Below are 13,185 nucleotides of genomic sequence, written 5' to 3' on the forward strand. Positions count from 1 at the left end.
ATCATGAGAGCAAAAAATAATATCTGAATCATCAGATTTCCTATAATTATAGGACCTTAACACCACTGTCTTCAGAGGAGGTACCAATACATTTCCAAGTGCTTAGGCGATGTCATGCTATCCTCAATGGAAATGGGGAGTGCCACTGCATGTTTTAACAGTTTAAGGGTTTTGTATAACACCACTTTTTATCCCATATTCCTTTCATTTGTGTCCTAGAAAATACCAATTGCCATGTAACTTCAAAAATTTCCAAAATATGGCAGGACGAAAGATACTGACTTAAGTACCATGAATATGTTTTCAATTTGCAAAAATTGTCCACGAAAAAGTCCAAAACTTCAACAATTCCATAGAAATCAATTTCTGAGAGCCTGTTATAAACTTCAAACATTGTGTTGTATAAATACAACAGAAGAGGCTTCCAAATTAGTACATTTTGCACACAATTAAAACTTAAGTATATAAGTTCCCTCGCATTTTCTATAAACTATACCCAAACCTTGACAAACCACATATATTAACAATATGGGCATTCAATTGAATAATTTCAGTTATTGGACACCAATTCTGTGAGAAATATGCAGACCGAGATGGAACAAGTATATTGAACCCCAACAAAATCAAGGTCTAAGCCTCACATTTTGAAGATCAATTAAAACATTAGGAAAAAAAAAAATTGGGGGATCTCTCTAGCCATTCCAAAACTCCCCAATACCCAAATGTCAATAAAACATAGAAATAATAAATGGGTATCCAATTTAATAATGCAATTTGATTTGGTCCCATCTTGAAGAGGTTTCCCCCAATCCAAGTGAAATAGGCACTCTTCATTACAATTCTGCTCTTCTCCCTGGATGACAAATTTGGAGGGAATTCTGCAGCAACTATTGAGGAAGAAATGCCTTTGAATTTTTAACAAAATGACCATAAACAAAAAAATATGAGGAAGGGAAAATTCTATAGAGGCAGTTCTTTGTCTCATAAACCCTTTTATGGACCTTATTGCAAATTAAAAATAGTTACACTTAAGTTTCCTAAAGCTAAACTTCCTTTTTCTCATGTCTAGGGGTCAATAATCGAATTTCACTCAGCTCTTTTTTAAAGGGTCAAAGTTTTTTAAGAATTCGCAAATGTAAGGGTTGTGCATAATACTATACAATATAGCCTGTTATGTTGTCCTCTAAAAATGTTAAAGTGTGTTTTAGCTGCCCAAGGAAGCATGCCCTTCCCTATTGGGTTGTGTTATTCTTTCCACGACTAGCCCACATAGTGAACTAGGGGGTTTGAGGGGGGGGGGTGGGGGGCGCTAGAGCCCCCCCTTCATTGTGTCGATTGCGCAGTGGGGGCGAGAGGGGGTCATAGGGGGGGCAGTAGCCACCCTTGTTCGGGGGGTTTGAGGGCGGCGGGTAGCCCGTTGCCCCGAAAAAAAATAAAATTGGACCCTATATTAGGTTGGGCGGACCTACCTATGGTTTTGTGCATGATTTTCGCACATGGTTTTGGATGCGATGGTTTTCGGTCCATGGTTTTGGACACGATGGTTTTCGGTCCATGGTTTTGAATGCGATGGCTTTCATGCATGGTTTTGGATGCTTCGACATGTATAAATATGTATTGTAACATTGAAAGCAACATAATGAAAAATCAAGCTGGTAGTCCCGGTTTTGGGATCCAGGGGAAAATCTTTGTATGTATGTGTTTTATGTGTTATGCTCTCACATTGTTTATTTTCTGTGTTTTAGAATTAGTATGCAGGTAATTTCTGTACGGGGTTAAAACCTACATTCTCCCACTATTTCCACAACTCTAAAACTAGTGCAACATATGTTTTTAATGATCATTTTAAGCAAATATTTGGAATTTTTTTACTTCAGGGTCAATGAGGATATATTGGCACAATTATGTATGATTCTTTATTGTTCAGTAATGAAATATTATTTTCCATAAATAATTATAGCGTTATCTTCAAATGATTTATTGTGGTTTAGTTATACGTTTGCATTATCCATGGGAAGGAACCATGGAAATCCCATAAGCAGAGGTATTTGAATACCCCTAGGTTATTCTAAGGGCTCTATTTTTTTGCACACAAATAATCGTGGGGAATTAAACTTGCAGCTACTCAGTTAGTTTTGAAAATTTGACATTCACGTTTACCTGTTAGCATGACCTTTTACAATGGTTTTAGTCAATTTTTCGCATCAATTATTTTTTCGAAAAAAAATCAAAAAGATTATTTATCTTCACAGGTTACATTTATCCATATTTCTTCTATGAATCAAAATTTTATGCTTGAAAGTATACAAGATTCATACAAGATTCAAAAGCTCTTAAATAAGATTGAAATTCTTGATCTCAGATTATATTTTCCACAAAAATTGGCAAGGATCTGATATTTTGATGGATAAATTGAACATTCCAATTCTTCTACTTTCTCTAATTGTAACCTGCCAAGCATTAGAGTGAACTCAATTTTATTCTGGTAGGGATATATATTTGCTTATTTAATCCTTAGAATCTGATAATCTTTTGACCATAGTTATGGGATTTGTGTTTCTGCATGTTCGAATCCACTCAAGATATGTTTCAGGTTTGGAAGTGTTGGAGATCCACTCGGGATCTGTTTCTAGCCAAAAACGTCCAATGGTCAGATCCTTAAAAACTTTCAAAATGTAACATAAAATATAAAATAAAATTTAAAAAAGGCCAAGTATGGGGACCTAAAGTCCTAATTTTTCCTTATAAAACAACCCTTCCCTCATCCTAAAACAAAAAAATCTGAGCCTTTCATATAATTTTCATTTCTAAATTTTGTAATAGAGATTTGTAGTGAAACACATTTGAAAATGTGAATTTTCTATGTTTTTAATAAGTGTGGACACATGTTTCTAATACCGTTTTTTTGTATCTAGATCTTAACTTTAAAAAAATTATGTTGTATTTGTTTATTGTGTGTACAATTTCCCTTTATCCAGATCTTGAGTTTTAAGAAATCTGGTGTATCAGTATCTACATGTGTATATGTTTCTATGCAACTTAGCTTTAGTACTTATGAAACATGGAGGTGATTTAAATGGTTCTAACTAGTCAAATTTCAAGAGAATATGAATAGTAGATTTTACTATAATTGTAATTGTCAGCTTCTTGCATGTGTGTGTTGGAAAGCTTATCAATTTTTTGTGATGTAATTTGGACAAAATACACTTACGTTTTGGGAATATGCAGCAATTTTGAAAGAGTTAAAGTGGTCAAAGTTGTTGGATATAAGAGGTTGGTATTAAGAAATCAAAGCCAAGAACGTGTTCTTGTGATAGAATGTAAGGACCTAGAAACTAAACTCCAGGTAGAAAAGAAAAAACACAACGCTACTTTGATAGAATTCAAAAACCTTGAAAGGGCAAGGTACATCCTCATATTTGCATTCACTCTCGTTTTTCTCTACTCCAGTTATAATGATAAATGGTGTGTTGATATTTTCCTATGGTCTTGTAAGGTAGAGTGAATAATGATTAACTCTTACTTTTTCTTTTAAGGATGGAATCATTGTTAAGCATATTTCTTCTTCCCTATGCTTTTAAGAAGTTGTAGGTGTGTTATTGCTTTCTAGAATGCTAAACATAATATTTTGTTTATGTTCTTGTTCAACATTTTAATGCTACATTGTGCTTCTGCTCTTATGTGCATGAAACTTGAAGGTATCAACTTTACCCAAACCAATGATTGTAGCAAGGGAAACCAAGGGTTCTATTGTTTCTAATGATGGAAGGAATAGGTTTTGTGCCCTAAAGTGTTTATTTTGTTGTTCCAAGAAGAGTATGAGTTTCCTATGCATGTTCATATTTAGAGTTAAATTTGTGTCGGTTGTTTCCATAAAAAAAAATAGGGTGTTAAAAATTTGGCCCTTAAACTAGGGTCTAGATCATTTACAACATAGGTTTAATGGGGAGGGTTTTCTATTGGTTGATGACAGGTAGAGACTTTGATTTTTGGCATATCATGCTTTCCCTCTTCCTTGGGCTTTGATTTTTGGCATGTCATGCTTTCCCTCTTCCTTGGGCTTTGATTTGTAGCATGTCATGCTTTCCCTCTTCCTTGGCCCTCCTTTCTCAAAAGAGGCAGGTTGAGACATTTTTACCTCAATCTTGAATTATATGCTTACATTTGAAATATAGATGTCCTGCACTAAATATGAAAGTTTTGGTCTTGGACTATAATTGATCATCAATTTAGCTATTAATTGTTCGACAAGTTATTTTTTTGTAGAATTATAATAAGCTATTAATGTTGATGTTCATTGATAGGTGGTCTTCATTGGAGGTTACACACAATTGGGTACCATAAAACCTGAAGAAGGGGATCAACATCCTTATGTTGTTTTGAATTGTGAACCTGCAAGGTAGAATATCTTTCCATATGTTCTAAATATACAAAAGATACTTCACAGGAGGCCTTTCCTCATCAAGAATCTTGAAAATGTTATGCGAAGGTTTTTGCAGTCCCTTGAGATTTTTGAGGACAATGAAAGGAAAAAACTTGAAATTTTTACTACACTCACTCTCTCAAAAATTATCTAAGCTTTCACTAGAAACTGTTTTTCAACTATTTCTCAAAGACAACCTTGTCTCCAAGGGGATTGTGCTTTCATTCAGCACAGATTTTTTCAAGGAGTATCTAGTCAAAAACATTCTTGATGATCTCATAACATTGTTTAAGTGAGGGAAGATAAGATATAATCTTCTTGATTTGTTCCCAATACAGAAACACACCACTAAAGCTTTTGCAAAACACTTCAGGTGGGAAGACTTTTTTGTTGGAACCAAACTGTCTACTTAAAGTCACATGTTTTTGTTGTCGATTGTTACTAACATATGTCTTTTTGACTTTTTGTGTGGAAGTAAGGAGGTTTTGGATTCTCTTGTCAAATATAATGAAAATAAAATGTTTGATGTGAAATTGAAGGACATGAAGAGTGCATTAACAACTTTGATTGCAGAGAATGTTGATATTTCAGAAGTCATTGAAACTATAAAGCAATGCCATAAAGAGTCAAAGTTACCTGATATTGAAGTAGTGTATATCTTATGGGATGTTATTATGGATGTTGTAGTGGTCTGGAAAAAACCAACAACAAAATTCAAATTTGGCATTGCATGAAGTTAGTATTTAATCTTTTTTGATCGTGTACTATCTTTTTTTTTACCATATGTGTTATGCCTCATCATATCATTAACAATTTTATGGATTTTTACTGAATTTTGAAAAGTATTTTCTTCTTGTTAAGTGTTTAATATGTTTACAAATTTTAGTCAATATTAGAATCTAATGGGAAAATGTGTCCATGGGTAATTGTTTTAATGGTCATCCCCACAACTTGAATTTTGCTACTTTTAAGAATCATGTTTTGTTACACTTTGATCCTTTCATTGATGTGCATGAGAAAATAGAATGTTTCAATTTCATAGACAGCATTTGTTAAAATCTAATACAATTGTGGATACTTTGTTTCTTGCGTTGGATATCATGTTTTTGCTTCTTGCACATGTTTGTTTTTTTTATTAATGTACATATAAATATATTTATGAAACTATCAATTTAGTAGATATGTTTTCTGGAAATTACATAATGTATACAAATGCAATATTGAATTTTTTCAACCTATGTTTCCATGAAGGTTTCATTCAATGTAAAGAGTGTGCGTATCTTTTCTTGTCCATAAATATGGTTACACTGGCTTTTCTTACATATGATACATTTTTTAAAGTGTTTCATTAATGCGTTTTCATTTTATCTCACTTAAGTCAATAATGTGTTCATGCTTGTGCTAGATTGGATGTTAATTTCATTTTCCATAAAAGTGCTACAAGGATCAATCTTAACACTGAAAGCATGAATTTAATGTCAAGAGTTATTTACTTTGGTTTGAGAGAATTATTATCTTGCAATTGCATTGTATGTACGTAGTATGTAGGGATTAGTTATGCATGCAATGTTTGTATCCATGGCTTTCCATTGAGCATGTACTTTTTTTCCCATGGAAAATTTCCTTGGGGAAATCCTTGAGGGGATTCCTCACATTCCTGTGAATGGAAACCATGGTAAATGTTGTTGGTGTATATTTTGTACTCCTAACCTAGAGGGACTTTGTGGGACTTGAACCCATGACCTCTCTGCCTTAAAGCTGGTCGATTCAAACCGATTGAGCTAACCCACTAGGTTACCATAATGTACTTGTCAAATTTTGCGTGCAATATTTCTAATGATGGTTATCCATCTAACATGGATATTTTCCTTTTGCATGTAAAATGACAACATCTTTTGTTTTTTGGTTGGAATTTGGAATTCATTAGTTTTCTAGTTATTTTATTTCGAGTCTTAACAGTTTAGTTATTAGAAGTTTTGTACATGGTTTTTTTGGAAACTGTATGAAGCTTACATATTTTACTAAAATGATTCTCTACTTTGTTGAATTATCAGGTTAAGAGATGGGCAAAACGCCTTGACAATTTCTGTACAATTACAAAACTACAGTTGGAGATAATGTACAAGATTCAAATTCAATGTTATGAGGATGCTATACTCATGAAATTGTTTCCTGAAATTATGAGGTCTCTCTATGACGATGAAGTTCTTGTTGAAGATACTATTTTAATGTGGTTTTGCAAAGGAAGCAACCCAAAGAACAAGTATTAACAACCTAACATTCTTTTATTCTTTGGAGTTTTGACCTTTTTTATGAGGAAATGCAATTAATTTAGGTTTAGACAAATCTAATTGTATGATTTAGATATTTTTGAACTCTATTAAAATGAGAATTGAAATGCTTTATTAAGAAACTTTTTGGATTTCATAAAGCTAATATTTTTCTTATAGTTTTTTTTGTTAGGGTGAAAATAAGAACTAATTTGATTTTGGGCATTTCAGGCAAACCTTTCAGAAGTCACTGGAGCCTTTTATGAAATTGTTGGAGGAAGCTAAAGAAGAATAATAATGTGAACTTATATTATAAGCTTAATTATGACTACAATAGTTTGCGGGCGGGGGCGGGGGGAGGGGGGTTGTGTGGGGTTGGGAGGGGCAGTCAGGATGTTGGTTGCAACTCTGATATATTGTGTTCAGTTGGTATATCAACTGCTTTACATAGATAATAAGTTTTGTATTGACAATTTATGAGATCCTAGTGCTATATTCGTGGAGTATGGTGTGCTAGCAGAAATACTTTAATTAGATTCTATTGGAATTTGCATCACGTATAAATTTATAATTGTTGTTTAGTATCTATAGTTTCCCTTGTGATTTGATTATTTTATAATTTAATTAAATTTTTAGAATTTAGAATTTATAAAGTTTCAAGGTCTAATTATTTGAAGGGTGCTAGCTCATTGGAAGAGCACCTGCTTTACAAGTATGTGGTTGGTGGTTTGATAACATCATGTGCTAATACTCATGGGGAATGATAATGATCACTATCCATCCATATATATATATATATATATATATATATATATATATATATATATATATATATATATATATATCTATATCTATTGAGGGTCATTAAAGGGCCATCATCAAAATTCATTTTTTTATATATGAAATGGTGATGATTAATGAGTGTCGACATATATATGCATCAATAGTGAGGGTCATGAAAGGTCCATCATCATAAATCATTGTTGTAAATTTGAGATGCAAACTTGGGCACAAAAAAAAAGAAAAATAAAAAAATATGTAAGAAAAGACATAAAACAAGATGAACAATGGGGATAAAAAATGGTGAAAATAAGGATGTCAAAAATGATGCATAATCAAAAGAAAATTCAGATTCAAACTTATACACAAAAAGAGGCAGAGAAATGATGCAAATTTGGATGCAAAAATGTTGTAAAATTAGACACCAAAAAGGATGCAAACTTGGATGAAAAATTGGATGTAAATCATGGTGCAACACTGGACACATAAGTAGACACAAAAAACGGTGCAAAAATGGGCATAAAACTAACTCAAAATTGGACACAAATTGAGATGCAATGTTGGATGAAAAAAGTGATGCAAAACTTGGTGCAAAAACAAATACAAAAGTGGACGTAAAAAATGGCTCAAAATTGAATGTAATAGTAGACACAAAATGGGATGCAAAGTTGGACACAACACATGGCTTAACATATTATGAAAATATAGATGCAAATTTGGATGCTCAAAATGATATGAAATTGGATGCAAGAAATGGTGTTAAAAATGATGCAAAATATGGTGCAAAATGGGATGCGAAAAAGGGAGACAAATCAACTGTAAAAGTGGATGTAAAAATTGGTCTAGAAAAATATGCAAAAAAATGGATGCAAATTTTGGTGCTAAATCAAATTCAACACATGGTGCAAAGATAGGCACCAAAGCTAGTGCAAAACTAGGTACAAAATTAGAAGCAAAAACTAGTGTAAGACTAGATGCAAAACCTGGCGTAAGACTAGATGAAAAACTTGGCACACAATGGATGCCAAAAATGAAGCTAAATTGAATGCAAAAGATGGTGCAAAAATTGAATCAAAGAATGACACAAAATGGGAAGAAAAAAACAATGAAAAATAGATGCAAAAAATGGCACAAAAGTATAAGCAAAACTTGTCATAAAATCATATGCAAATCTTGGTTCAAAATTTGACACAAACAATGATGCATAATCTGGTGTAAAAAAGGATGCAAAATATGGCATGAATAATGATGAAAAATCAAGCACCAAAAAGTATGGTTTAAAAATTGTACAATAGAGTTGCTCATTCCAGTTGTAAAAAAAAATGCACTAAAATGTGGCGCTAAATCTGGTGCAAATTGTTGGATTTGTTGTAGTGATAATTCCTAAACTACCATCCTCTCCTATATATTTACTTCCATGCACAAGCTAGAGGTTGGCTTTTGGAGATTAATCATATCCTTATGTTGTTGCTTTGATCATAAGAGAGACAACATTCCCATGCATTAGGGTGGCTTTGAGGTGTACATTGTGGCAAGGAAGGACAAGTCAACTTGGGAGGTTCTTTACAATATCAACTTCCACTTTTGGTTGTAAACTCTCTCCCTTCCATTTTAATACAAAGAGTATATTGTTTTCCTACATGTGTTATGTTATGTTTATGTACATGTGTTTCATTGCTATGTTGATCCATTGAATAGAATGATTGGATTATGCTACATAGATGCTTCATATCTATGGCTTGTGTTGTTTTATTTTGCAAGTTTTAATTATAGCATTTGGAGCTACAGTTGGAGCTAACAAGATGAGGGTAGAGAAGAGCTTGTGACGGATCACAAGTAAGTCATATTTCCATTCTCCAATTCTTCTAAGGAAAACTTTGTTGTCTTTAATTTTTGTTGTTCTATACTAGGCCACTAGGTCTAGGGAAAATACTTTTGTTCGTGGTTGTAGATTTTGTATAACAAAGAGGATGTTTTCTTGAGCTAGAATTTGTGGAATATCTGGCTTGGTACATCTCTTGTTGTTGATATCTTGTTGATGAATCTGCCAGAAAGAAGGAAGGGTTTGACTTGTGAGTCTAGAGGTGGAATTTTTTGTGATTATGGGTCTTGGATATCTCATTTGATCTTATTCTATAAGAAGAGAATTTTTTGGGTTTTCCCCTTGGAGGGGTTTTTCCCTAGCTTGGAGCCTATATATTGTGTTCTTTTGTTTCCATGATATTCATTTTCACATTATGTTAGTTGTTTGTTGAAATAATCATGATAAAAATTAATTAAAGAAGCTAACATATTTCAAAAGCAATTACTATGAAATAGAAATCTTAATTAAACTACTAGCCTCCTGATTTTCCAACAAGAATTTGATCAACAAAGTTTGACCAAGTTTTTTCTATATTTGACCAGCGTTGACGTTGACCTTTTGGAGTTGTTGTTGATTGAATCTTTGACTAGATAGAAGGCCAAATATTTTGTATATATTCGACTATCTATTGACCGAATCTTTAGGCAAAAATTGGATGTTGATCGTATCGTTTGACTAGAGTTGACCATAAGTCAATTGTTATTGCTTGACCGAAATTTCAGAGAAATTGCAGGGCCAAAATGCCAGCCCCCTTGACTACAGCTGACTAGGATGAAAATAGGGCCAAAAATTATCCTTTTGACTATATTTTACTAAAGTCAAATTTCTCTCTGCTTGATGAGGTTTGTCTAGTATTTTGTGCTTGGAATTTGGCACACATTTCTAGACAAATTGTTTTGTAAACTTTGTTGAATATTGAACTATCCTTGGAAGAAAATTTGGTTACGTTTTTCCTAAGGTTTGGTTTTATCAAGGTAATATTGTGCCTCTTATTGTATTTGGTTGTCTCTTTATGATCATTTGGTTATTATTCTATTATATTTGAGAATTTCTATGTGTAATCACTTGATGATATAAGTGATAAAAAAATAACTTAAGCGTAAACCATTGGAATTAATTATCATATTGGAAAAATTAGTTTATTTTATAACTAAAAATCAACACATCCTTCATCCTTAGGTTATACAGCTTCTTCTATAGGAACAATTTATAATTTGTTCACTGGGAACCTAGACTAATACACAACCCCTAACTTGTTTCACAATGCCTTCATTGCAGCTTCTCCTGAAACATTTAGTAATACTAAATCTAAGAGACACAACCATATTTTTCTCTTTTCCATACAATCCAACTTGGTTCAATCTTCTATCGGCATCCCTACTGTTGCAATACTTGGATCCAAAAAGATCCACTTGATATTCCACCAAAATCTCCCATTTTGAGTTTTCACAACTCAAATATCTACCCATTGAATGTCTCAATCTCTATATTTTATCTATATTTTACCTACTTTCCATTTCCTTTCACCACATGAATTAATACCATAGATCTCCCACTGTAACAAGGTTTCTCACAGGCTTGATACAAACCTCTTAGCCACAAAGACACCCCCTTGAAGTAAAATTTCTTAGATAGCAAATGTTATTTTTACCCTTATACATTTATTTGTTGCGAATATGTTCTTAACAAAAATATAAAATATGGAATGACACACAAAGGCACACATTAACATAGAGATTTTACGCAAGAAACTCAAAACTAGGAAAACCAAAATATTTTTTAGTATAATATATCTTTACAATGTTACAATACAATATGCATACTTTGCAACATCAATTAGCCTTGAATTAGAATATAACCATAGTTCCTTAACCATAATTACAAAATCATGGGATAAACCACCATGTGCCACAAAATTGCCAAATATATGGGAAAAATGCCCAATTATTTCAAACGGCACTTCCCTTAAACCCTATTTTGGGGGGCTCCCACCCCTATGTGACCTCTTGTTGCATCTGGTGCAATAAATCACATGTAAGGATAGTAATGCAAAGAATATAACATATATCCAACATTCTCACACTTATTTTCTTTGCATATAGAGGGTCATAATAGTACAAGATCAACAATCCAAGGTAGTAATGCCTATTTTTTCACCAAGATAACTTCTCAATGCTTATATATTTTATTAATGAATCTACAATGTTCTTCAAATTATATGGATTTACCTATATCACCTTCTTATCTTCAATTATATCTCTCACAATGTGATACTCAACATCAATATGCTTTGTCTTAGAATGATAAGTTGGATTCTCCCCAAGGAATATTGCACTCTAACTATTGCATTCTATCCTTACCACATGTTGTACCAACCCAATACCTTATGTTATCACTTAGAACTATAAACATTTGTATATATAGTCTTTTGTCCAAGTTAAATGTCAAAAGTTGGTGTCAAATTGTTTTTGTTCTATGTTTCTTATTTAGGGTTGGAGTTTTAAAGGGGTTTGATGTAAAAACGTGCTCTAATCTTATTGGTCATCCTCCACCATCATGGTTTCATAAGTCATGTCTTGTCTCATTCATATCACCAATCCTTTCCATAGTTTCGCAGCGCAGTCTCCTATTGGTCAGTTTCGCAGCATATTTCCGTAATTTTGCAGCACAGTTTCTTATTGGTCAATTTCGCAGCATAATCATTGTTTAGCCATTCCGCAGCGTGTCACCATCAAGCTGTTTCGCAGCACATTATGACAATTCAAAACTAGCCGCGCTGCGAAATCGCGGATTCCTGCGTTTTGCAGCGAATATTTCTCAAAGGGTCAAGTCTGTTGTTGAGTCATCGTTTTCGTCCGTTCATGTCAGTGGGCGTACCTCCCAAACACTCATTAACCATCACTCCACCAATAGATTTGCAGGCATGTACATAAATATAATTCAAATGGGTTTTACCGTGCATAGATTCTTTATGATGATCGTAAATGATGCATAAGTGACCAGCCTGTGTGAGGAGATATTTGAATTGCAAGCGAGCCCGAGTTTTTTCAAGAGAGCCTGATTACAAGCGAGCCCGAGTGAAAAAGAATTGAATCATCAGTTTAGTTGAAGCTGCTGGTAATTGACTGTGCGGAAATTTCAAAGGCAAAATGGAGAGGAAAGGGCATAGGTCTGGGAAATGTCAGAGAACAGAGCCTGAAGGTTTGGACCTCGCACTAAGAGATGAAGGCGTGAAGAAAGCCTTCAAGGATGCCGGCTGTTGGAATTTCTGTGAGAAGCTGCAGGGTGGCCATGCTCAGGTAACAAAGGATTTTGCTTTAAATTTCACCGGTTTGAATTCTAAAGTTGCTATGTTAGAGGTTCAAGTGTCCCCGGAGGCAATTGCTGCTGTAACTGAGATTCCAAGGGGGGGGCAAGAGTGGTTTAAGAACTTTAAATTTGATATGAACCCCTGCAAAGAATTTCTAAAAGAGGCGTATGTGAATGAAGATCTAACAAAGGCAGTGCCCAGAAACTATGTTAAGGAGCACTATGCCCTTCTTCTCACCTGTATTCAAAAGTGCTTAACCTGTGAGGGAAGATATAATAAGGTCTACTCCTATCACTTCAAGTTGCTGTTGCATTTTACTGGTAAGGCATCCATAGATATTCCATTTTACTTGTTTCGCAGTCTCAGCAAAATGTGTGACAAAGTGCAATTAAGAAAGGATGACTGTGAAACATCATTATTTCACCATGGTTTGGTTAAATTTCTAGTGTTGAATGGTCTTCAGAAAATTGGTAGAGACTGGAACTCTTTCATCTTCATGGCTGGTTTCCAAAGTAAAACAGGTCTTACTCCACAGCCA

General features: G+C 33.7%; 1 pseudogene; it reads left to right on the forward strand.

Moving 5' to 3' along the window:
• The window catches only part of LOC149184126 (uncharacterized), a 55,214-nt pseudogene extending 48,226 nt beyond the window's left edge, over positions 1–6,988 (forward strand).
• The last annotated feature ends 6,197 nt before the right edge of the window (positions 6,989–13,185 follow it).

The sequence above is a fragment of the Pinus tabuliformis genome, chromosome 3_2, assembly GCF_031772625.1.
Source record: "Pinus tabuliformis cultivar Carrire ecotype Pingquan chromosome 3_2, CPIR1, whole genome shotgun sequence".
Classification (NCBI taxonomy): domain Eukaryota; kingdom Viridiplantae; phylum Streptophyta; class Pinopsida; order Pinales; family Pinaceae; genus Pinus; species Pinus tabuliformis.